General features: G+C 41.4%; 1 pseudogene; it reads right to left on the bottom strand.

Moving 5' to 3' along the window:
- Positions 1-894: 894 nt before the first annotated feature.
- On the bottom strand, positions 895-25,863 carry LOC126876615 (uncharacterized; annotated as a pseudogene).
- Between the last annotated feature and the right edge of the window lie 30 nt (positions 25,864-25,893).

The following is a 25,893-nucleotide window of genomic DNA, read 5'->3' on the forward strand; positions in this document are numbered from 1 at the left end:
GGAATGATCAAGTTATTTTAAGATGACAAGATATTTCACGTTTTCTATTTAAATATAGCGTTAAATTTTAATTCCGTCAATTCGTATATACTCATACATCGAATTTCCTTTTCTCATGTCATTTCTTTTCTTTCATTTCACATTTAATTACAAAGATAAAGTGTAAGTACGTTCCTCATAAAATTAATATCAAATGTTGCAAAATATACAAAAGTAAACTAAGAAGAGGGGTACATATTATTACACAAACTGTCGTTCATATTGCATATGTACATATGCAGTATAAAAACAATACTTTTTAGTTTTTAATCTCTTGTTTAAATAATCCTAATATCTAAATTTGTATCGGTCATTGATTCGATATAACTGCGTTTATTGGAAGTAATTAAGCTATAGCCTGCGCACAAGAGAAGAAGGAACAAACACATATAGTATACACGCTTAAATAACAAAATTAAGTCAGTTTACGTTCAATGTGAACTTGATCAAAGTTCCAGTCTCGAATTATAGAGTTTCTTACTATCAGTTTACAAAATTCGATATTACGATTATGTACCGTATTTGAAAAACATAAAATGCTTTGTTCAATTTTAAATAAAACTAATATTTACCAAAGCGAATACGAAAAAAATGTTATCATCAAACTCAATTTTCAATTATCAAACTTAATCCAGCACAAATACAAATGTTATTCGTGCTTTTTTACTTTTACTACTTTTTAACTCTCTATAGTTCGAGATTTGAGTTCCGCTAACTTTCTTTCTACTGCGCATGCGCAACAGGAAAACTTGAATTACACGTAATAGTCAAAAATTCGAAAATCTTATCCTTTCGTGGCAGCGAAAGTAACCTAGGACTAGAGGTTCCATAACATTAATAATAATAAGGCAATAATATTAATATTAATAATAATGTAATCGAGTACTACTAACAATATTAATAATAATAATAATAGTATGGTAATGGCAAGATACACGCGGGTATAAATTAATCATTCCTTTCGTAATATCTACGACGTCTTCGGGATATTCTTTAGAAATTACTTTATTTCTGGTCAATATTCATTAACGAGCAACTTTTCTCTCTGTTTCTTATCACGATTTTTTTCACTTCATCACAATTGTACCGTTAGAAATTATTCAAAACATTGTTAAAATGTCCATGAAATATATGCAATTGCCGTATTGAATAAGCGAGTAATGAAGTTGCTGTTTCACTGAATAAAAGTGAAATCTCCAATGCGTGTGCTCAAGTATATAAGTTAAAAAAAGATTGGTACATCAATGCCTATTATTCTTAATCAATATTCATCATTTAACAATTAGGACCGAATTTTTACAAACCAACTCTAAACCACGACCCAATTTACAAATAAAAAGATCGATGTGTAAATTAACTATCAACTATTAATCTCCAATCCTATGTGAAGATATAATGTTCGGACCAAATTTCTAAACTAACGTGGACAATTCATGCGGACTATTGGTGGTTGCTGCGCTACTTAGATCCAATGTGGCAGCCGGAAGACCAGGACTGACGCTGCCGGTTGCTTCCCGTGGCAAATGCTGCGATCTATTTAGCTTATTTCCAGGACTCGGTGGCGATCTATCTGCTGGTGTATCCGGTGGCGTAACCACGTTTCTGTGTCCGCTCACGTTCAGATGATTGTGCGTCGCCGCGATCGGAGCTGGCGATGAGAGCAACAAGGGCGGTGGAGACATTGACACGTGTCGATGATGATGATGGTGATAATAGTGTTGGTACTGTGCAGCTCGGCCGTGCGTTGCGTGGCTGGTATTTAGTTGGTTCGTCACGGGCCCGACTTTCGTTGGGCAGCCAGCATGGTGGATGGTTAACGGGCCACGTAGTTGTTGTTGCTGTTGTAGCTAGTGCTGGTTCTGGTGCTGTTGCAGCTGCTGCTGACGCTGCAGCTGTACCGCCGCTTCGCACTGTTCGCGCGCTAACGCCTTCACGGCATTCGTCTTCTCCTACGAAATAAGAATGATAGGTTAGGTTGTAGTCAGGGGCCATAACAAATTAAAAAAGTTATAATATAACAATTTACATTTTAGGTGAAATGATTCTAGTTACGAATAAGTATTGAAGATGATTCAAATCTTTTTCGTTATCGATAACCATGGTGAAAACTCTTTTGGATTACTTTCAGCCATTGTCAATCTTATTGTCAATACTACATGCTTGAAGTAGAAGGAGGGGTACAGAGAAAAATACTTTTTCTCAGCAAATATAATCGTTACTCAATTATTTTGTTCAACAGTTTTACAAATCTCCCAAAAATAAACGAGAATACGAAAATACACTGAATATCGTGTGTATGGTTATTTATAAAATCCCCTTGAAATAGTTGCGATCGCGGATCACATAAACAAACGAACCTGTCATTCTACAGAGTATCTTTTTCGGTGAAATTATGCAAACGTAAATGTAACTTCGGTAGAACTCCTCGAGAACTTGTAAGCTTATATCACTCTGACCCAACCAGTCCACTCTAAAGTGTATAATTTATAAAAGGGGATTATATTAATACGCGGAGGATGTGGTAGGTGGTAAGTTTTGCATATGAATGTTCGTTGATACAACGAATGGTTAAATGGAGGTTTTCATGAATGTGATAAGGACTAGATCGAATGTTTTAACACTTATAACTAGAATGCGTATTTTTATACAAGTTTGTAGTTTTACGAACATAATCAAAGAAATAAAATTTTAATCGAGATTTGTTTTCTTATATACGTATATTTTAGCGCATTTTATGCATTTTGCGCCATTTGCGTACTTTTCAATTTCGCACGAATAAAATAAAGATCAGCAATATAATTATAACGCTTCTTAAAAATGTGAAAAATCCTGGTTTCCTAAAAGCTTGCAATTGATTTCAGAAAAATTTTTATGAACTCTACCAGATAAATTATGGTAACTCTGAAAACAAAATTTCACGATAAAATGATTTCCGAGTAAAATACACATAAAAGATGATTTAGACGTGTTTGAACGTGTTCGTTTTCTTTTTTAATAGCGATATGTTCTTACCCTCTGCCACACGAAGACGTTATGGACCATTGCGCATCCACAAAACACGATGCCAAGGCCTATGAAAACCGACGTAACGATTGCCGGTGTGACACCAATTACCTCTCAGAGAAAAGACATCGACTCCCGACTGTCGGACGCCAACGCCGCGACGCATCTTAGTCCCCATCAGAGATAAGGCCCCAACCCCGACTTTCGGACTCCTTGGAATCCACACCAAACCCCCCAACATCCCCAAGCCAGGGTGTATATAAGCCATCCAGCCTTCATCCAGGCCGGGGAGTTCTCGTTCTAGTTGCTGTTCTTGTACAACACCCCTTTCTCTGTTCAACGTTATTCTACTGTAAGTGCCAAAGTCATAATAAAGTTCGATAAAAGAGAATTAATAGTTGGGCTACGACTCAGCTTTCTTTTCTCTCGCAACCCAAGTATTCATTTTACGTGACACCGGCGTCGAATGAAACTGGATGAATGTATACAATATCATACCTGAAGGCATTGTTAGAGGATCATTATAACACGTATGCCATAACAAGCGGGACAAAGAATCAGCGCAAATACATATTCTCAATACATATAATTCTCGAAGCGTAAACTATATACATATGCTTTTCATTGAAATTTTCAATACTAGTCGCAAATTATTTTTCAATTAATTTATTATTTAAGTCTTTATATATCAATTCTCGACGAATAAATTACTTAAATTATAGAGAATCTATCTTCAGACAATAGAGAATTCAATATTTTTGGTCGTTAAGTAATTTACAAATTTCTAAAACGATTACGTTCGAAGTTTTGGACAGTATTTGAAGTTTCTAACATGACATTAAAAAAAAATAAATAAATTTTTTGATATAATTAAAAAAACGTTGTAGTCTATCATAATTTCTATTCCGTCAAATTTATTAAAACGCAGTTTTCTTCTGAACAGAGTCAAAATGTCCGTCTTGAATCGAGTTCAACAGCTTAACGATCGATCGAGCGAATGATAGCTGTGTAAACTAGCATGACACAACGTAAACTTTAGATTAGATCTCGATCCATCCACCAGCCGTATTCATGCATGGCATGAATATTCTGTTTCAGCTCTTTATAAATTAATCTGTTAAAACTTCCCTAAAAGACGATCATTTTTATTTTTCTAAGAAAAATAATGACTATTCGGCGTTAAAATTAACTTTATTTCCATTGGATTTCTAAACTGATTTCATACACTCAGAGATAGTTCACAGTATCTTTTAGATTCATGCCTGAATTCAAGAAAAATTAAACGTACAACTTATGTACTAGTATCTTTCAAAAGGTTAAAGTTGACAGAATTGAAGGAATTGGTTCTTACCAGTTAGAAAGACGGGAATGCTAATGAAAAACCCTCCGACAGCACATATCCGGCTGATGGATGATTTTTGCAGGTACTTGTTACTCCTGAAACAGACAAAATTTGAAGTGAAAGTCAGTTTCACGATTCTATGATAATTGAGCGAAATATAAATGTTAAGGAAATTCGAGGATTTGGGAATACAAATTATTGACTATATTTCCCACACAACAGTTATACATCTATATTACTCTCTGAAGAACGTCTTGCACGCACGCTGGTCGCCAACCGACTATCCTAGATTCTTCTAACATCTGGCAACAGTCTTTTGTCTCCACTAAGTCCTTGACGCCCTCTAACCCTTACACACACACTCTCATGTACAGTGTAAGTGTATCACTTCCCTAACAATAAAGGAACCAGTTTTTTGTTTAACAGCCAAGAATCTTTCAAAAATTCTACTGTAATTGATACTTCAAATATATTTAGTCAGACAAAGGATAATCATAATCGCAACGTTAATCTTAACTTTAATTCAAGGATCAAACAGTATCATTATACATATAAAAGTAAACATAAAGTCTATCCACATTATTGTTATTATTATTATTATTATTATTATATGTTATTCTATAATTGATTTTTATTTCTTTATTATCAATATTATTCTATTTTCTATAATGATTCAATTATAGATCTTATTTTTTGTCAATCATATTTCACTGAAAAGATCACTTTGAAAATAATCTAATGGTAAAAAATGAAAAATAATCTTTTTCTACCTTGTCTTCATTTTTTACAAACTCTGTCCACCGCCGTAAACCTATTAAATGCATGAAACGACAAAGCAAAGCTGCTTCACATAATTCCCCGCTCACGCAGTGTCAATCAGCTCACGACCGCAAACGATACTGCCAATTTCCAGCGACCACGAACGATTTCACCGTAATTGCCGGTGTGAAATTTACCAATACGTGCTCGAATTGGTCAATAATGGATAGAGCGCTCTTGCACACACTAATCTACCAACAAATAATATTGACTCAATTGAACAACATCGCATAGATTAACGGACAAACCGCATGTTCCAAACAGATTTACAATCACGGCAGAAAATACATGCCGTTATAGATGTTTCCTGGTCAAGATTAATTTCCACGCGTTAAGAACATTGTAACCGGAATCTAGGAAGAACTAGCACTTCCTGGAATAATACTATTGTGTCCTCGATAAATGTCTCTCCGCAATGCCCTCGAGTGAGTTGTTTTTGTCTTCGGTCGTACGACGTCCGGGATGAGAATTCGGGGAACGGTTTTGCGCTGCTTTAATACTCGCACAACCATCCATCCATGGGACTGCATCTTTTTAGGAGGACCAGTGATTAATCTTTTCCCACTCATTTTCATCTCTAATTTCTCATGAGGCTAAGATTCCTGCATCTTTTATCATAATAATTTATTAATACTATTAATAAATTGAGACAATTTTATACGTCGTATTTTGCGTTATAAGATGACTTGTAATTTGTAAAATTTACCTGTAAAATTCCTTTGTTTGTTTTACCGAAGCAATAGTTGGCATTTCTATACGACAATAAGAATTTGTTAATACTAATAATTTGTAAGGTTATCATGTTATCATTTTTCTAATGGATAGTATATTATTGAAACTTTTTTAATATTGAAACGCGATATTTTTTTGGAGAAGAAGTGCATAGTAGTAAAGAGTTGAATTCTACGGACGTAAAAAGTGGACATAACATTTTCTGTACATGGAGTCGCCTGGCCTAAACATTTTATGATTTCCGGGCAAAATACAGACGAATCCAGCGCTGATTTTAAAGTAGCTTCATCCAAATAAGCCACGATAAGAAATTCCCACGAAACAGTTGCGTTCATCCCCTTTCGAGGTCGCCTACCTCTTTGAATGCGTTTCAAGAGCGTCGTACCAATGAAACTTCGAGTTCTAAACTAATTTCTCAGCCTTTTCCGTTAAATTTAACCTTCCGCGTTAGTGTATTTCGGACGAGCTCCTATTTTACGCTTTCGTCGACTTCACCAACGTAACACGCAGCATCCGCAAGTAAAACTGTCTCTTAAATTTGATGTGACACCAATACACGACGAGAAGAATCACAATGCCATTTTTATTCCACTTCGTTAATTTTTTGTCGTAAGGTTTAGCTGTAAATAGGATTAAAAAAATTTAGATTAACGAGGAATTTAAAATTGATCTGTTAAATCAACAATTTCCATTAGTTGTCAATAGATTTTATAAGCCTCAGATTACTGAGAAATTATACACATTGCAAAATATTTACCATTGGTTACCCACGCTACACGTAAATTTGATCAATCTACCAATGCACTAACACTGCAATAAATTTCTATTGCAACATTCCACGCTCCTTTGCCGCACCTTAAACTCCTCGCTAGATTTATTCCACCTTAAAGTGTCACATAACTCCTACGACACCGATATCAGATCTTAAACTCCACCAAATTCCAGAGAAACTTGATTTCGTCGAAAGTAAGAGATTAAACTTAAAAAGCAATTTATTTCATCTTTAAACTATCCCAAACTTCTTAAATATATGTCGGAGATGAAAGAACACCGGAGCCTTTGGAATTTTGGATAACCCCGCAACATTGTAACCTAGAGTCTACTATAGCTGTAATTGAACAATTGTAGTTATTCAACCCGATTGTAATTATTCGAGAATTGTGATAATGAGCTTGGGCTCGAGGCGACAGTCAGTCGCCGAACGTAGCCGCGGTCACGGGATGAACGCTTTGCCTAACAAAGGTATGAAGTAATTCTATAGCTCTCCTTAAAAGAAATATTTGTGGCGACACGCGACAGTAAACATTCCAACGGTTTCTGTCCCGTGGCTCGCCACGTGCAGACCCTATTCTTCGAGTAAGATGATTGCCAGATGTCGATGCGTCTCCGCAGTACATGTTCGGCTAGCCCGAGGGCCCGTTATAAATCTTAAGGTTTAGTTAACTAAAGTCCTTCAAACAGACAAACAGTCTTTGTCCCAACTACGGGAAGATAGGGGAGACATATTTTTCAACGAGCGGCGTCTCCCACTAGCAACTTTCCCTCGAGGGCGGCTAGCATCCTTTTCTAACCACCGATATGGAGATTAACCAATTAGCAGCAACACTTTCTGAACGAAGGCTTTTCTCGACGAATCCGATGATCTCGTATCCTTAGACACACCCCGTTATAGTTTTCCTGTGTGGCATCATCGGGACGGAAAAGGCATTCTCGCTCGCGATCTCATCGATCCAAGAGTAACGCCTTCGCGATCAGTGATTATTCTCAGACTTAGACTTTGTGAGTACGTTCTGTTGTCATCCCGTTGACCGCGGATTCGTTATTGAACCTAGGATCATTGTCATTAGTATCTCGAGCACCTAACTACCGCGGTTACCTGTCCGGTTCTATAATAATCGTATTTGCACTAGTCAATGTCTTCTCTATTGCATAACGACAACGTGTAACCCAAACGAAGATTCGTTTCACGCCCCTAACCCTAATTCTAATGTAAACCCGACATATAATTTATATATATAAAATATTATACACTTATTGTGTGCATTATATATTTCAAGAACTTTGCAATAAAAAATAAAACTTATTACATTTAAGATATGGTTATATCGCACAGGCTCGAATATGATAAAGAGGTTAAATAAATGTCTCGAATCTCCGCAACAAACTCACACAAACCACCTAAAATACGTATACACAATGTGCATTCACTACGAACTCGACTCCCATTCCCTGCCAAAATCACAGGCATGCAGAGTCAATTTCACTGCTCGAGCTAGTTGAATAGGGAAGAAGGTCGAGAGCTGGAGTTAAGGAGCATAGTTGGTAAAGAATCGCGTGCCGCCGCGCCATTAAGATCAAGCCCACGATCTCAACAATAAATATTAGACGGTTCTCTGACCTGCATTTCGCGTGCGACTCGGGACGATTCAAAAACGCGTAAATTTCCCATGAGTCGAATCAAACGTTCGCGATTTATCGCATTTAGGTTATATCGATATTGTCCACGAGTGGAGGCATTCAAACACAGATTGCTTTGTGTCACTCTATCGTAACTGCCCGTAATACATGATAATTTAATTTCGAATTCTTTCGAATATATGCACGTAACGAAAAATTTGTATTGGTTAGTCAATTGCAGACCAACCAGTTGTTAGCCAGTGAAAATAATGTAGATAATAATAGTGAAGAATTAGCTTGAGAAGAGTAAACAAACAAGGCGCCTTAATAAAAGGCACAATGTGGGTCCGCAAAGTGATGGGATTTCGGCGCATGCGCATTGTTTCGCATCAACTTACAATTAGACATGCACGAAAGCTTCATTTCTGCCGCATACATACTTGGATTCGCGTGCATGAAATTCACAAAGTAGGTTATTGCTTGAAAAACAGCTTTAATCGAGCGAAGCTTTTAACCAGACTGAAATCAAGTCTTGGTTTCTTTAGAAATTCAGATGGAATAAGAGAAACCTATTTTATCTGTGGATAAAGGTTAGGCTGCATCGGTTGGCTTATATGACTTTCCGGTGACTTTGAAGGGTAATACGGCGCCGGCGGTCGAGAAGGTAACTTCTCTATTGAACGAGATCTCATTGATCTCGTCTAAGCAGGAAGAGTCTGTCGGCCCTTTGATTTTATACGAGTCTTTCCATTCACGATCGTGCGAGCTGGCTACAGGCGACGACACGGACCCCCGACAAAACTGTCTGAGCCTATTCAAGGCGACGTCAAATAGTTTCACTCGGAGAGATGAATGGAGATAAGAATCACCGGAGCGTCTCTGCGCTTCGATGACAATGATATTTGGTAAATCCTCTTCTTGTTTCTGGTTTTGAAAGAAGGTTGTAAAGAAGAGTGCTACTAGATCGTCTAGGGAAATCACACGGTATATATTGCGTAATGCTATTGATTTATCAAAAATAACAAGAGGTTAAGGAGCTTTGGGAAGGTTGATTCAATTTTTTATAACCTGACATCTCTTTGAACAAATGTCTTAAGAAACGCTTGAATAAAATGTTAAAAAAATAATAATCTTTTAATGAAATAATCATCTAAAATGAAATCTTTTCCTGTATTTTTAGACAATAAGATTTACTATATCCTACGCCATAATAAGAATCAATTTGCTATGAACTGGTATCTCGGAAATTGTAAGAATTCAGAAAATATAAGGAGGCCGGAAGAGGTAAATGAAATCCACAGAAACATTGACCCAACCTCAGCCCAGTTAGCCAACAAACTAAAATATCTCGCTGCCTTTTCTATATTTACGACCAGAACGTGGTCATTAATTGAGTCTAGCGACTGCACCGTAGACGAGTCACTGACCGATGTTGCTTTAATGGATATGCGGAAAATCACGTGTTCCAGGTTCCAGGGATGTAGTTGTTTTCATTTCCGGAGAATACGGTCGACTCGCGTGTGTATACCAATCTATCTGAGGATAGGTGTTCGTTAGAATTACTAACTATATTACTTTCAACCTTGTGATTAAAATTTTTAAACGTCACTTAATAGCAATTCAGTCGAGTAAGTACAAACTTTCAAATGTCCTAATTTTCAAATCTTTATATTTTTTAATCTCAAAGATATTTTATTATTTGCCGTAGATCAAGCTTCGTGTTACCGGTACTGTAACATTACAATCCTACGAGAAGCAGAAAATAGTGAAAAAATCTGACCTAATAGATAGTAGTCAATATTCCTTTGACGCGTCTTATGCGAACCGCAGTTAGAGGAAATGCAAATAAGCTCTTGCGAAACGGTTTGCCGCACGACAAGCCTACGAACAACGCCCAATGCAAGTTCGGTGGGAGTTACAGGAAGAAGGACGTCTAAAATCAACTAGGAATCCCTATTCAATCGTCCAATTTTCGATTCCGGCATTGAACTTCCCGAAGAAAATTAAATACAATTCCGACTCGAGATTTAATTTCAGTCTCGTAGCTAATGCAATCTAATCGCGTTTGCAAGGCTACGCTTCCGGTCAGAAGCCACGCGCTTCGATCGCGTACTTTCCGCATCGGAAGCGTACGCTTCGGTACTAACCGCGTCGATTTTCAAAGGAATCATTGGACACCGGAAGAAGAAGAAGGAGTAAGAATAAAAGCACGTAAACCGGCAGGAAGTCAATCGAGACAAAATCTATATCGTTGAAAGTCGAAAAAAGACCCGAATTTAGGCTACAGTACATATTCGAATTGAATATATTCAAGGTTTAGATTTTCTTCTCCTGAAAATTATAAACATAAATGAGTCGACAAGCGATCTTGAAAAGCGTCTGTTCCATCTAGATTATGTAAATTGCGTGAATTACCGTTAGCCATAATTCATAATTTATCGAAAAAGCGCGCTTCTTCTCAACCACGCTTTCCCCTACCAGCACCGACATTATCGGCAGATCGATAAGTATCAAAATACCACAAAGATATTAATCTCATCTTTCTTCTAACCGCGAAAAAATGCCGCGCAAATGATAAAACAACAGATCAGCCAGAAACATCGAATTCTCCACGCTTCCGACTGCAAGAAGAAAAACAAAGTTATTTGTGTATGATGGAAACGTCTCTGGACGATGCTCTTGTCACAGACGAAATTCGAGCAGCTGTATATAACAAACCGAAATTCCGAACGCCTTATCGCGTGTGACCGTCCGGTCAGCATCCGTTCTCAGCCGCCTGAGTGGCATTCGATCACTCCAGCCGTTCTCCGAATTTTACACTAAGTATAAACAAAACCTTCTCCCACTCCAACGAATGGAAGAATATAAATTCTCCCTTCAAAATCATCCAGTCAGTCTAATAAAAACATTCTTAACTAATCCAAGTATCGAAAGTGTATCATCGCGAACCGAAAAAATTGTATAAATTGAGTAAAAAATAAAAAGAACTTTATCTCCTTGTCGGAAATTAACAAGTTCCTTACTTTTTACCTTAATTTTACACGACACTCTTAAGCGGTCGAGTGCGCGCGAGAATAGCATCGCGGATCGGCATTTCCACGGTGAGGATTGTAAAATGGTTACGCAGATGATGGATCATACGCATGGACCGTAGAGACTATCGTGAATGATGGATCAGACACACATACGCGTTCTTCGCTCTTCCGATATTCTTCGTAACAACTGCTGCGATCTCGTCATTGGAAACGATCTCGGGAAATTCAATCGAATATCGAGGAAATTTATAGAAAGCTACAGCTGTGTTCGAGTATTATTCTAGAGAAAAGTGGTTAACTCTATGAGACTAACGATACAATACGTCTCAAGATAACTTTTAGGAAAATGATTGTACCTTTAAAATTCTTTCGACACTTTTCGGTATATTCTTGTCATTGATTCTGAAAGTATTTGATTAATTTGCTGGTTAATAGGAAGTTGGTTAAAACCGAAGTTAGTTAAAGAAATAAGTAAACACGAAACCCGTGGATACTCTAGACATATGATTCTACCTGCACGCGACAAAAATATTCATGATCTGAACAAGGAAAGAAGTATTGTTAGATTCGCGTCATGCTGCAAATGAAAGATTTACAGCTCGAACCCAATTATCTGTTACATTACATTCTCGGGCACGTGTAGGCTGAACGTCATGATATATGAACACAAGTATAGAAAGAACAACATGGATATTTCGCGCGAAGAAAACGAAGCTTCACATATACAGTGTATAACCACTCGACAGTATTTGCTCACGAAAAATACGAGTTGTTAAAGTCTAACAACAATTACGTATACAGTGGCAAAGAAGAAAACTGTTATGCCGTTTACTCTTATTTCTAATTGACAGAAAGTCGTCAACGAACAAAGAGCGCTTTTTCTTATTCACTGTACCTTCGCGATGCAATCACAGAAATTCTCCAAAATGCTTCGTGTCGACTAAACAAAGAAAAAAAAATCGCAGCTGCTAAGAGCAAACTACCTCCGGAATTTTCTTCGTTTCTAAGTGAACCAGGAAGAAAGAAGGGAAGGGTTAATGACGCCGAAACTGAAGGGTGGCCACGGATCGTTTGAAAGGGGCCACGACAACCGTTACGATTCAGTCGCACCTGTTCCTCTTCCTAGGTTACCACGCCGAACCATTGCGCGCTTTTACGAGCGTTCCCGCGATAGTTTCCTGGCACTTGCTCGTCCTTTCAACGAAGGGTCGATCGGTTAATTTAAACTCTCGAAGGCTTTGTCCAGTCGGTAACATCGATAAGCTTAAGTCGAAATACGGATTTCTCGTAAATTCAGAATTTTATTGCCACCAGGATGTATATGGAGGCGACAGATGAAGAACACGATGTAAATTAGATTTCTTGCTTTTATAGAGAAGCAATTTTTAAATTGAACACCAGTCGTCGATCGGTTCTGTAGATCGTTTTTAATAACAAAATAAATTTGGTTAGTCCATAAAGGTTTGTTCGTGTGAATCTTCCCATAGATCATCCGTAACGTAAATACCGCTATAACCGGCTGCAGATACATTTTCCTTGAACATGTGGCGGCACTTGACAGTAAACTTCCTAACAGTTTACGTCGCTTGACGCACGACACAAAGACCCTATACCTGCGGACAAGATGATTGCCAGATGTCGATACATTCGTACCGAATATTTCCAGCTAGCCTAAGGACCGCTATAAATCTTAGGATTTATTTTAGCTAAGGTCCTCCAAAGAGACAAACAGTCTTTGTTTATCAGTCTCGAAGTCGACCACCTACCACGGGGACACACGAGAAATCTGCTATCTCTCACATACGACGCTGCCCGCTAGCAACACCCTCTCAAGGGCAGCTAGCATCCTTTTCCAACGACCAACACGAATTAGCCAATAAACATTAACGTACATTTCCCTCACTTTCCGAACCAAAGCTTTTCTCAACGAATCCGATGCCTTCGCATCCTTAGACACATCCCAACGAGTCTTCCTCCGCAGCAGCATCGCGACAAAAATGTCAGTCTATTACCGCGAGTTACCGCAGTATATCACGATCGTTATACTTACACGGTTCGAGCCGAATAATTATCTAAGCTCTCGACATCTCGTGCAATCATTGTCCGCACTCGCAGCGTGTCTCGAATCGTAGCTATCCAAGCTCTATCTAATAACCGCGCATTCGCGAACCGAATACAATCGAGAATCCTGCATCAAGTGTACTCATTGACATTAGAGTGAATAAACATTTATCGTTCAAGAAATCTGAGTTTTCCTTCCGACCCTATCACGACATACCACCTCAAATTGGTGACCCCGACGTGATTATCCCCGAGTGCTCGTGAAATGTAACACAATGAATCTAAATCAGTTCGAAATGACCAATAACGCCCACTCCGCACGTACGAAGGCCGGCGGGGACAACGCAGACTCGATTAGCGCCCTTCTCCGCGTGCCACCGTTCTGGTCTGACTTGTGGTTCAAGACGCTGGAAGTGCAGTTCGAAACTGCCCGGATCACTAGTGACCAAGAAAAATACCAGGTCGTCATCGCGAATCTCGACAAGTCGCACGCGAGATTAATTCGAGACGTATTCTACGCCGCACCGGCGACAGAGCGTTACGAGTACATCAAAAAGGAGCTCATCAAGCGATTGGGAGAGTCGTACGCCAAGAGACTCCGACAGGTAATCGAGAACGAGCAAATGGGGGACAGGAAGCCCTCTCAGTTTTACCGTGATCTCAAAAGCCTAGCCACCAATTCGTTAGCAGACGATGTCATTTTCACCGTCTGGGAAGGTCGACTTCCACAGCGCATACGGGGCATCCTAGCCTCTGTACAGAACAACGATCCGGACTCCCGCATACAAATTGCCGATAACATTTACGAAGCCACCCTGGAATCAGGGCAGATCGCCGCGGCCAGCGCAGGCCGACTACCTGCGATAACCCTCCCACCTGGCCAGAATAGCGGAATAGGCGACGCCATGGCAGCCTTCGCCAACTTGGTCACCGAGCGGGTAGCGCGAATGGACGCCCATATGAGCGAGATGCGAGCGCTAGTAGCCGAGCAAAGAAGCAATGAACACCGTAGGGCACGAGTACAATCACGCTCGCGTACACGATCCCGCCGCCGTTCACGCCCTCGCGATACGCTGCGGCAAGACGGGCTGTGTTACTATCACACACAGTTCCGAGAAAGCGCGAGAAAGTGCACACCCCCTTACTCCTGGAACTCGGAAAACCGGACCAGCCGTCCGTAAAAGCGGCAAACGACGACGGTTTGGCATCTCTCGCCGCATATTCGTAACGGACAAGAACTCGCGGATCTCCTACCTCATCGACACCGGCACAGATGTTTGCGTATACCCGCGCAACAAGCTACACGGACACGTGAACAGAAGCGAGTACGAGCTGTTCGCGGCCAACCTGTCCCTACCTAAACCTGTCCCTACGCAGAGCATTTAAGTGGGATTTTACCGTAGCCGACGTCAAAACACCCATCATCGGCATGGATTTTCTAAGCCACTACGGGTTGCTCGTGGACCCGCGAAACAAAAGGCTTATCGATACGATAACACAGACGTCATCAAGGGGATACACCGCCACAACAGACGAAGCGTCCGACAAGACCGTCATCGGCGAATCACCATACCACCAACTCCTGGCAGAATTCCCGGACCTCACCCGCCCACCGATCTTCGGAAAAGAGAGAATTCGACACGGTATGCTACACCACATCGAAACTACACCTGGTCCACCAGTCTACAGCAAACCGCGTCGGCTTGCACCTGATCGACTTAAAGAGGTAAAAGCGGAATTCGAACACATGATCGAGCAAGGCGTGATGTGACCATCGAAAAACCCGTGGGCATCACCCCTGCACGTAGTGCCGAAAAAGGACGGAAACCTGCGTCCATGTGGCGACTACCGTGCGTTGAACGCCCGCACCGTACCCGACAGATACTCACCGCCACATATCGAAGACTTCGCGCAACATCTGCATAGTAAGCGAATCTTTTCAAAAATCGATCTAGTCCGCGCTTACCACCAAATTCCGATTGCGTCCGAGGACATTGAAAAAACCGCGATAACAACGCCTACCGGACTTCTCGAAACAACAAATATGATGTTTGGACTTCGGAACGCCACGCAAACATGTCAGCGGTTCGTCGACGAAATCATACGCGGGCTCGATATCGTCTACGAGAACATCGATGATTTTCTCATAGCCTCGGGCGACGAAAACCAACATCGCGAACATTTGAAAATCTTGCTCAACCGTCTCAATAATTACGGCGTTGTGATAAACCCCACGAAATCACATTCCTCGGATACTCGGTAAACCCCGACGGAATTAAGCCGCCGCCCGAAAATGTCGAAGCGATTGTAAAATTGTCGAAGCCCGCGAACGCCAAGCAACTACGTAGGTACCTCGGTATGATAAACTTCTACCGACGTTTCATACCGGGGGCCGCAAAAACACTTAAGCCGCTCAACGACCTGTTAAAAGGCGCGAAAAAGGGCAACGCGCCCATCGAGTGGTCGGAGCAGTAGGAAAACAGCTTTCGCGAATCGCAACGTGCACTCGTGGACGCCACGATGCTGGCGCTTCTGATACCAGGTGCGCCTATCAGCCTCACGGTAGATGCGTCCGACTACACAATGGGGGCAGTATTACAACAACGCGCGAATAACCAATTACAACCGCTAGGATTCGCAACGAAATCTTTGACCCCCGCTCAGCAAAAATATAGCGCGTACGATCGCGAACTACTCGCGATATACACCGCAGTCAAACATTTTCGACACGCCTTAGAAGGCAGAAACTTCACAATATAGCGACAACCGTTGCCTCGGCCCTCCTCTCTACATAGATAGCTCGTTTCGGCGTACCTTCAAAAATAACGACTGATCAAGGACGCCAGTCCGAATCAAACCTATTCAATGAACTATGCCGGTTGCTCGGCATTAAGCATTTACGCACAACAGCCTATCACCCCGCATCCAACGGAATGGTAGAGCGCCTACATCGACAATTAAAAGCAGCAATAAAATGTCACAATACGAGCAACTGGGTAGAAGTCCTACCAATTGTTTTATTAGGCATAAAAACCGCTATCAAGGAGGACCTGAACGCAACGGTAGTCGAAATGGTTTACGGTACTGGCATACGATTGCCGACAGAATTCTTCGTACCAACGAAGCAACAGGCCAACTCGGAATTCGCGAACCGTTTAAAGGAGCGAATAGAGAAAATCAGTCCTCACCCGATTACGCGACACGGCGAGAAGAAAACCTTCGTGTTCCGCGAGCTCGAAACATCACCATACGTATTTATACGCCATGACGCTCCAAGCTCTATCTTATAACCGCGCATTCGCGAACCGAATACAATCGCGAATCCTGTATCAAGTGTACTCATTGACATTAGAGTGAATAAACATTTATCGTTCAAGAAATCTGAGTTTTCCTTCCGACCCTATCACGACATACCACCTCAAACAAATAAATCAAAATCGTAAAGTATGTTATAAATAAAATCTGACTTCACGAGGTGTTGATCCCTCATAAAAGAAGTCTTTTATATCTCGCAGATGATTCATAACATGACGTCTACTTTAACTTGTTCCTTATACCTCCTTGTCGAAAAAGTTAATAGTTTACAAATTCGAACATTACATATGTGACGGAAGAAAAGAGAGAGAGAGAGCGTTTCGTCCCGGGACTACCGGTGGACTCGTCAGTAAGGCTATGCCCGGTAGTCCCTGCCTTAGACGTAGAGCGACTCTCGCTAGGTGCGGTATTTATATCAATCGCTCGTATATTCGACCACTAGCGAGTTAGACAGACAGACTCGTTGTCGTCGTAGCCCTCTAGTGTTGGCGGTTGGTACCCGCGGCTCGACCTGTCGGCGTCCTATTGATACCGATCCGCCACACAGCCTCCCCCTAGCGCTATAGCGTGACCCCAAAGCTATATAGCGCGATACAAGTTAGAGGGAATGGCTCGTCGTCGATGATGGAAGGCTGATCGTCGTGGGGACGAGGTGGTTGTCTCTCTTTCTCTGACGTGCTGCTGGAGGTGATGCCCATGAACTATTGCAATGGCTACATCACTTCCTTGGCTTGGTCGTCGTCTCGTATCCGGTCACCTTGCTTGGCGTGTTCGTCGTCGGTGGTTGGCTCCTTTCCTGACTCCTTCTCCAGAGGTGCGTGTTCGTCGTCGGTGGTCACCAATGAGGCGGATGAAAAGAGAGAGAGAGTTGTGCGTTTCGTCCCGGGACTACCGGTGGACTTGTCAGTAAGGCTATGCTCGGTAGTCCCTGCCTTAGACGTAGAGTGAGTCTCGCTAGGTGCGGTATTTATATCAATCGCTCGTATATTCGACCACTAGCGAGTTAGACAGACAGACTCGTTGTCGTCGTAGTCCTCTAGTGTTGGCGGTTGGTACCCGCGGCTCGACCTGTCGGCGTCCTATTGATACCGATCCGCCACACATATCTACATAACATCGGCCATTATATTTGCCAAACCAAATTTGTTTTCTTGTAACATTCTGTGATTAATTAATGCTACAACAAACTTAATATAGAGTGTCACGTGCAAAATTTGCACGATAAATCAGATGACTACGATACAATCTTCAAATACGATCGTATCTTTCGTATACAAATTGATAGTTTCCACCTAACTGACAGATTTTTATACCCTTGGAAAAATAACGTCTTGACGAACAATTCACGCCAATCAACGCCAAGAATGAATCACGCAAATTCTACTGGAAGTCCTCTATTCACTTTTTCGATTTATCATCAGCTGGAAACATCAAAATTATCGGCTGGTGATTGGGAATTAATCGAAAAATAAATTACAAGCATTGAGACACGCGAGTGCCCGTTTCTTTCTCTATTTTTCTGTCTGCTTGTTGGAATATTAAGGCGCAGTCACGGCCCGCCAAATTTATTCCCGTTCCGTAGTGCCCTGTGTCGGTGAAAAAATTTGAAATGCCGGATTCGAAGGCGTGGAATGCCAACAGCCACGACAGAGAGCCCTCTTCTCTCTTTCTGGTGGAAAGACGAACGGGTGCACGCGTATGCTCGGACGCTCTGACGCACGAAGAACCGCCCGTGAACAGAAACCAGACACGCGTGTAACGTTAAACCGGGCCGTCGATGAAAAACGAACAAGACTTTCGCGACCGATGGGCGTTTTCAATGACAGATCGAATCGTTCAGTTTCACGGTTCGTTCGGGGTCACAGTAGCGTTCATCTTGGCATAAAAACGCGCTAGAGACGATTTCTCATACATTGGTTAAAGTTGATGTGTGTTTCGGCGAATTGTCGTTTGGAGGAGCGATACACCTAAAGAAACGCACATATTCATAAGAATCTACGTTTCGTATTCTTCGTATCGATATCTTTATTTTTATTGGTCGTATCATGTTCGATGTAATAGTTGGTTTTTTAGCTAGTGAATTAACAAGATTTAATAAGAAATTTAGTACAAATGCTCCATGCGTCGTGTTTGACACGTCGTTGTTAAACTCTCATTTATAGGAAATTCAAAGCTGTATTTTCTCACCCAGCTTAAACCTTACGAACTCTTTTCACGCGTTTCACCCGTCATTGAACGAAACGATGAAAACGTTCATCCATCCACGTCTCTCCAGTAATAATCCAATTAACCTGTTTCCCCAATAAGTCGAAATCCGCGATCGAAACGTGAGATCGCGAAGAAAAATGCGCGCCTACTTTAGGATCGCGCCATCTAACAACGAAAGAAGAAAACTTCGTGAGCCAGCAACTACTTCGTCCAAAAGTGGCTTTATTCGAAAAGTCTGCTGTTCAGCGTGTTCGCGCCAGCAGCACCAGAGATCCCTTATCACGGACCATTTAAGTAATGAGCCGGCACTTAGCAGCGCCGCTTGTCTTTCATTCTTCTCGTGTCTCTGTGATCGTCGTCGCCGTCGTTGGTGTCGTCGTTGGTGTCGTCGTTGGACCTGTGTCATACTTCGGCTTTTTTTCCTTTCATCCTCGCGTCTCAGACTTGGTAGCGTGGTACGGAAGGAGGGACGGGCACCGAGCTTCGAGTGACAATGAGCAAGCGAAGAGGAACGGCCGTCTACTACTGGGACCCACCATTAAAGTTCGTGCTTCTTTCGGAGCACGTCTGCACACCCCAGGGCTCCTTCTCCTTCGCTAACAATGCCACTTTGCAGACTTCGCAGTTATCTTCAGCCGGACGACCTTCGGCTAAGGCTTCCTAGCTGGCGTGCACCAGAGACACTGACCGAGAACCCTCTTGCTTTTGGTCTTTCGTTGCCAGTTGACTCATTCATAGGGAACACCATTGTCGGAGAATTAGTTTCAGAACGAAGGAGAATTTTTGGTGATCTTTAGTTAATTTAGAGCGGAAGGTTTCGTAATTTGTAATTTGTAGTTTACAACAGAAATTCCTATTGTTTATTAGGGAACTTATGCCGCAGTTCCTTACATTTGAGGGAGGTCTATGGTAGAAATTTTTATGGTAGAAAAATATCGTAGGAGTCAGCCTCCATTATTAATAATACGGATACAGCTGTGCATATTTTACTTTGTAATTTTAACACGAAAATATCCAGTGATCTTCGGAGTATTTGAAAACATTTTGGAAACAATTAATTTGTTAACTGCGGAGTTTATTTCCTTACATTTGGGGAAGGTCTATGGTAGAAATTTTTATGGTAGAAAAATATCGTAGGAGTCAGCCTCCATTATTAATAATACGGATACAGCTGTGCATCTTTTACTTTGTAATTTTAACACGAAAATATCCAATGATCTTCGGAGTATTTGAAAACATTTTGGAAACAATTAATTTGTTAACTGCGAAGTTTATTTCCTTACATTTGGGGGAGGTCTATGGTAGAAATTTTTATGGTAGAAAAATATCGTAGGAGTCAGCCTCCATTATTAATAATACGGATACAGCTGTGCATATTTCACTTTGTAATTTTAACACGAAAATATCCAGTGATCTTCGGAATATTTGAAAACATTTTGGAAACAATTAATTTGTTAACTGCGGAGTTTATTTCCTTACATTTGGGGGAGGTCTATGGTAGAAATTTTTATGGTAGAAAAATATCGTAGGAGTCAGCCTCCATTATTAATAATACGGATACAGCTGTGCATATTTTACTTTGTAATTTTAACACGAAAATATCCAATGATCTTCGGAGTATTTGAAAACATTTTGGAAACAATTAATTTGTTAACTGCGGAGTTTATTTCCTTACATATGGGGGAGAGGTCCATGGTAGAAATTTTTCAGGAGCGCGAGTAACCCGTAAAAATATCGTAGGATAATTAATTGTTAATAAGACGGATACAGCTGTGTATATTTTACTTTGTTATTAATTTTAACACGAAAATATCCAACGATCTTCGGAGTATTTGAAAACATTTTGGAAACAATTAATTTTTAACTTTTTAAAGTTTAATTTCAAAAATGCCTCTATGGGGTGAGCAGGTAAAATCAAGCAATAACGAATAAACACGTCGAACGTAGTTAAGTGGTTAAGAGCACAAGAAGACAGTTCTTCGCATACCCGTCGACACTCGGACTATTCCTTTTAGCTAAACAGCTCTCTAGGAGAAAATCGAGCATTCCAATTCAGCAGAATCTTGAATTGTCTGGAAGCCCCGGAGGCAAAGCAGGGGAAACAACCGTTGAGCGAAAGGACGAGGAAAAGAGAGAAAGAAGGGAAACGAGAAGCGTCCGGTGACGTTGCAATTTTAATCGTCCTCCGGTTATCTCTTCTGGGCACACTGCGATAGTGTGACACAACCGGTAATATTAACTTAGCAGACAGCTGTAAAAGTTAGTCGTGGTGATAATGTAGCATAAAGAATGGCTGTGTCCTGTGTCATCGAACGATCGATAAGCCGCTAGTTATCAATGTCCAAGCTAGATCTATTGTTCAGAAAAGAAAACAAAGGATGGTCGACCACAGAAAACGGTACACTTTCTTCCCTAAAGGCCATTCTGCCAGATGTGGTTAATCGAAGCAGTAGCTCAGATGTAAATTGTCCTCTTCTCTTTACTCTTAGTTAACCAATAGTTGGGCGAATCACCAGAAATTTACAACAGGGGCCCGAATCGGTGACCTGGAAATTCTGGGGCCTGAATACCTGTCTAACGAACACCTGTCTACTTCGATCAGTGTTTGCGTTACCGTTGCTTACCACCAGCCAAAATAAATAATTACAAAGCATGATTTAACACTAACTCTACCAGGCCTGGTCAAAAGGCCGTGTTTCTACATTTAATTTAGAATTGTACAGTCATTGTTGTTTCTTCTCTTCTTCTAACTTTATGTAGATTCTTACGTTAACAAAAATTGAGAAATTGATTAGTCGGATAATATAAGAATTTACATAAAGTTGGAGGAAGAAAAGAAACAACGACGAACGCACAATTTCAAATTAAATTTTGAAACCGGTCATTTGACCGGGTTTAGCAAGGCTAGCGTTAAGATAATAAATTCGCACTCTTATAAACCGATTTATAGAATACTGCTCCCACTATAGTAAAATGAAATATACTATAAATAGACGAAGAATTTCATATGTTGCTTAAAAACGTTTCTCGCAAAGAACCAATCTTTAATCTAAATATATATATATCCAAACTCCGGAATATACTCTGCCCGTTCCCAAATCTCATTCTATGCTAATTTGATTATCTGAAATCGCAGTGCACGAGTTTCAAGATCGACAGCTAATTTCATCCGTGTCCAATCTTCATTATTCTCTTCTTCTCTGTTATTTGTTCTCGAAACAAAAGTTACGATACGTCTCTGTAGTTGCATACATTACAATGTTAACGGCTCGTTCTCCAACATTTCGAACAGCTTGAACAAATCTCGTTCCAATGGCCTGCCAATCAAGCCTAGTTGTGGAATAACGCAACACGCACAATATCAGCCGCATCTTCGTAGTTTGGTACATTAAAATAGTCAGTGGAATATAGTGGCATAGATTTGACTGCGAAATCCTGGGACACTCTATATAAGGAAAGGACCCTATCAAGGGAAGAACAAGATTCGAGTAAAACCTGATCGAACAGTAATATTCGTTGGAAAAACTTGTTAGATGGTAATATTTGCAGGAAAACATCGTCGCACAATTACGGTCACAAGGGAGACATGGTCACACGGTAACATTCGCAAGAAACTTTAATATGCCAATCACGCACAACGTCTGAATGCTTTAAGAAACAATGATCTTTCTATCTGCCGAAGAGCACACGACATTTTCCCACGCGAATCAAACTCGCCACGCGATAAAAGACCGCCACTGGCCAAAAAACTGAGCGAAAGAAAAAGGACGGAATTAAAGAACCGAAGAGAAAACTCAAAACGGCGTGTCCGTTGAGGGTAATCACAGTGTTACGACCGTTCGCGGAGAGACGCGGTCGCGAGGAAAACGCGTCAGCGAGAGGCGTAAATTCTCGCTACGATTCGGTGAATCGACGCCGCGAAGTAGTCGTTCCCCTGTTTCGGTTAAGATAACAGAGGTGGTTAAATGAATATGACACAGCAGAGTAAGTTATATTTCACCGTTTATTCCAACAACTTATAACGAAGACAGTTACGCTGGTGCGTATGTACGAGATGAGTGAGTGACTGATCTACGGGTGTGTATACCCGGTTGAAGGATGTTGACCGTTCGAAGGATGTAAAATCAGTACTGTCTTGGGAGACGATGCTGTCTCGGAGGAAAGCTAAGGATGGGTGTGTCTAGCGCACGGGACCATCGGATTTGTTGGTGACGATTTTAGTTAGGAGAGTGAGGGAATAGGCTTCGTTGTTAATTGGTCACACGAAGGGTCTTAACCGCCCTCGAGAGAAAGTGGTTAGTGGGAGGAAAGTTGCAGCGTACGTGAGAAAAACTAACTTTCCCTTGTCACGCCGTGGTAGACAATAGTCTTTGGAAATTCTTCGGAAACAGACGTTTGTTTGGTTTGAAGGACCTTTACTAGGAAATCTATGAGATTTATGGAAGGTACTTGAGACTGTTGAGGGTACGCAGTGAGTATCCGAAGACATCTGGTTGCCATCTTGCCCGGGGTGTGTGGCCTCGGCTAGGTAGAGTGTTACGCGACGTAACACACAGTGATTTGGCCGACGATTTCGGCCAATCTGCATAACTTAACGCTCGTTTCCATTCGCTAGTAATTAGAGTCGGCGATGCTTACTTTGTCTCGGTCGGCAACGAAAAAGATAAAAAAGAAATCCGATTGACCAACGATAAGGGAACTTCCGAGCAGAAACCACAGATCCCATCTCGAGGAGTATGTATCGTTTTTAACGAGCCTTATTTTCGCTTTCGAGTTGCGTGTCACGGGAGGCGAGCATATCTATATTCCCTTTGTAATTTGATCTGCACTGCACTGTGTGTATTCGATAATATTTTTCGCGAACGTGCGTGCTGAATTTGCTGGGAGAATTATTAGGTAAAACGGAGAATATTGCAATTTCTACACAAAGGGCGTGTCACGATCTTTCAGCTTGGTCACAAATTAATATAGCGTAGTCTATATAAAAAAAAATCTTACTAATACAATTATTATACGATTTCCTGCGTGCACGACGCTCGAGGAATAAACGAAAGTGTAATTTTCATTTTCAAGGTTCGCGTCACGAAACATACGCATTTACGGATACATCTCACCACACAGTATCGTATTGTGATTGCAGACACGTGTTTGATCAGTAAAAACGGGACACGCGGTCGGTGAACGCTTGCACGTCAAGTACAGGATGTGAATTTTTGCGTTTCGTCCTCCAGGCCGCGTGAGAAGAAACACTAGACAGGCCTCTGATATATCGCACGGGATACGGGACACTGCGTTTGTTCCAGACGCACACAGATAGGCCACGCATGGACGAATGAGAACTTATATTCCGGCACAAGGATAATGATTGAGGATAGCGTAGTCAGATTATAGAAATTAATGGTAATCATCGTTCGACCGCGAATCCCGCGAATTCCCAGCTACCAGGAAAATGCTTATTTTTCTTTTCTTTATCAATACCTAAGTAAGTTTGAAAAGTTACATGTACAACAGCAACAATGTAAATATGGATGCTGTTGACATTTAGGAGGGAAAATGTCGATGACTATGAGAGTCCTCTTTCCATCATATGTATAGTTCGGATTAAAGGATATTTGTATCTCAACGTTTATTTGCACTTTTAGAAGTTTCTCTTTGTGTATTTTGTTTGACTTCCGAATTTTCAAAGATAACAGTATCTTAAGGATACAAACTTTAAACGTATATATTTTTCACACCTTGTTCGACCTTCGGGTTGAGTAAAGTACGGATTATGTACAAAGGTATTTAAAGCGTTATAAATCACAGATTTACCCAGCGTGGTATAAAACGAAAACTCTACTCACCAATGTCCTTGATACGAAGTCTTGACGAGTTTCACAGTGAAGAGGAACTGTATAGCGCACATGAGGAGACAGCAGAGGTTTAGGGAGAGGGCGAGTGCGCACAGCGCTAACGTCACCTCGTAGACAATCGTATACTCTTCCGGGCTGATCAGGCTACTCGGCGTCACCGTTAACGGTGAGATCTTCAGCAAGAAGATCAACGAGAGTAGCGCCAGTAACAACGACACTAGACACAATAAACCCAAACTGGTCAACGTCTCTTTCGCGCTAACCTCGTGGTCCTTGTGATTCCTCGACAGGGACGACGACCAGGAAGCGTTCAAGGGGTACGCCGTGGAACCGGGACCGGTTAACTGTCCCCCGGTAGTCGTACCCTGAAGAGCAGGTGCAGGCGAAGGTGTCGCCTGACTGGGTAATCTGGACAGTCTCGAGATATCAAAGCCTCCATTCGCTTTAGGTCTGCTGTCCTGGTGCAGCGGCGCCGGGGATATCACCCCCAATGTAGTCGACAGATTATTATTATTGTTATTGTTATTCCCACCGGCAACAGGACTGACGCTGTTCACAGAATGCTTCGACGTGGACAACGTGGACAGATTAAGAGCGTGCGAGTGATTCAATCGTTGAGAAAGATTGTTCACGCTCAACTGAGAATGATTCAAAGGGTGTCTGTGAGTGGAAGATGGCGTAGTGGCAGCCTGATGCACGTTGGCTCTTTGATGGACCACCGAGTCGTAAACGTCGACTCCCCATCTTTGGCTTCCCCCTGTCGTTCCACGAACGTTGCTGTTTTGGTTGTAATGATGGTGTTGCTGTTGATCCTGTTGGTGACCAGAATGATGGTGGTGGTGGTGGTGGCCGCCGTGCAACGAGCCCGAGCTCGCCTGGTAGTCATTGTGCTGGTGCCTGGAGCCCGCTGACGACGGTTGCCCCGTCAAGATATGCTTCAGCATTACTCGACGCTGGAATGCCTGAGGAAGACTGCGCTTCTTCCTGCTCCTCTACATGGCGCTACGCGGGACACTCTTCTGAGCACGTCTTTCTCGTTGGAGGTTTCTTCTTTCTTTTCTTTCCCAGTGGAATTTTTACACAATTCTTT

Source organism: Bombus huntii, unplaced genomic scaffold, assembly GCF_024542735.1.
Source record: "Bombus huntii isolate Logan2020A unplaced genomic scaffold, iyBomHunt1.1 ctg00000086.1, whole genome shotgun sequence".
In the NCBI taxonomy this organism is placed as follows: domain Eukaryota; kingdom Metazoa; phylum Arthropoda; class Insecta; order Hymenoptera; family Apidae; genus Bombus; species Bombus huntii.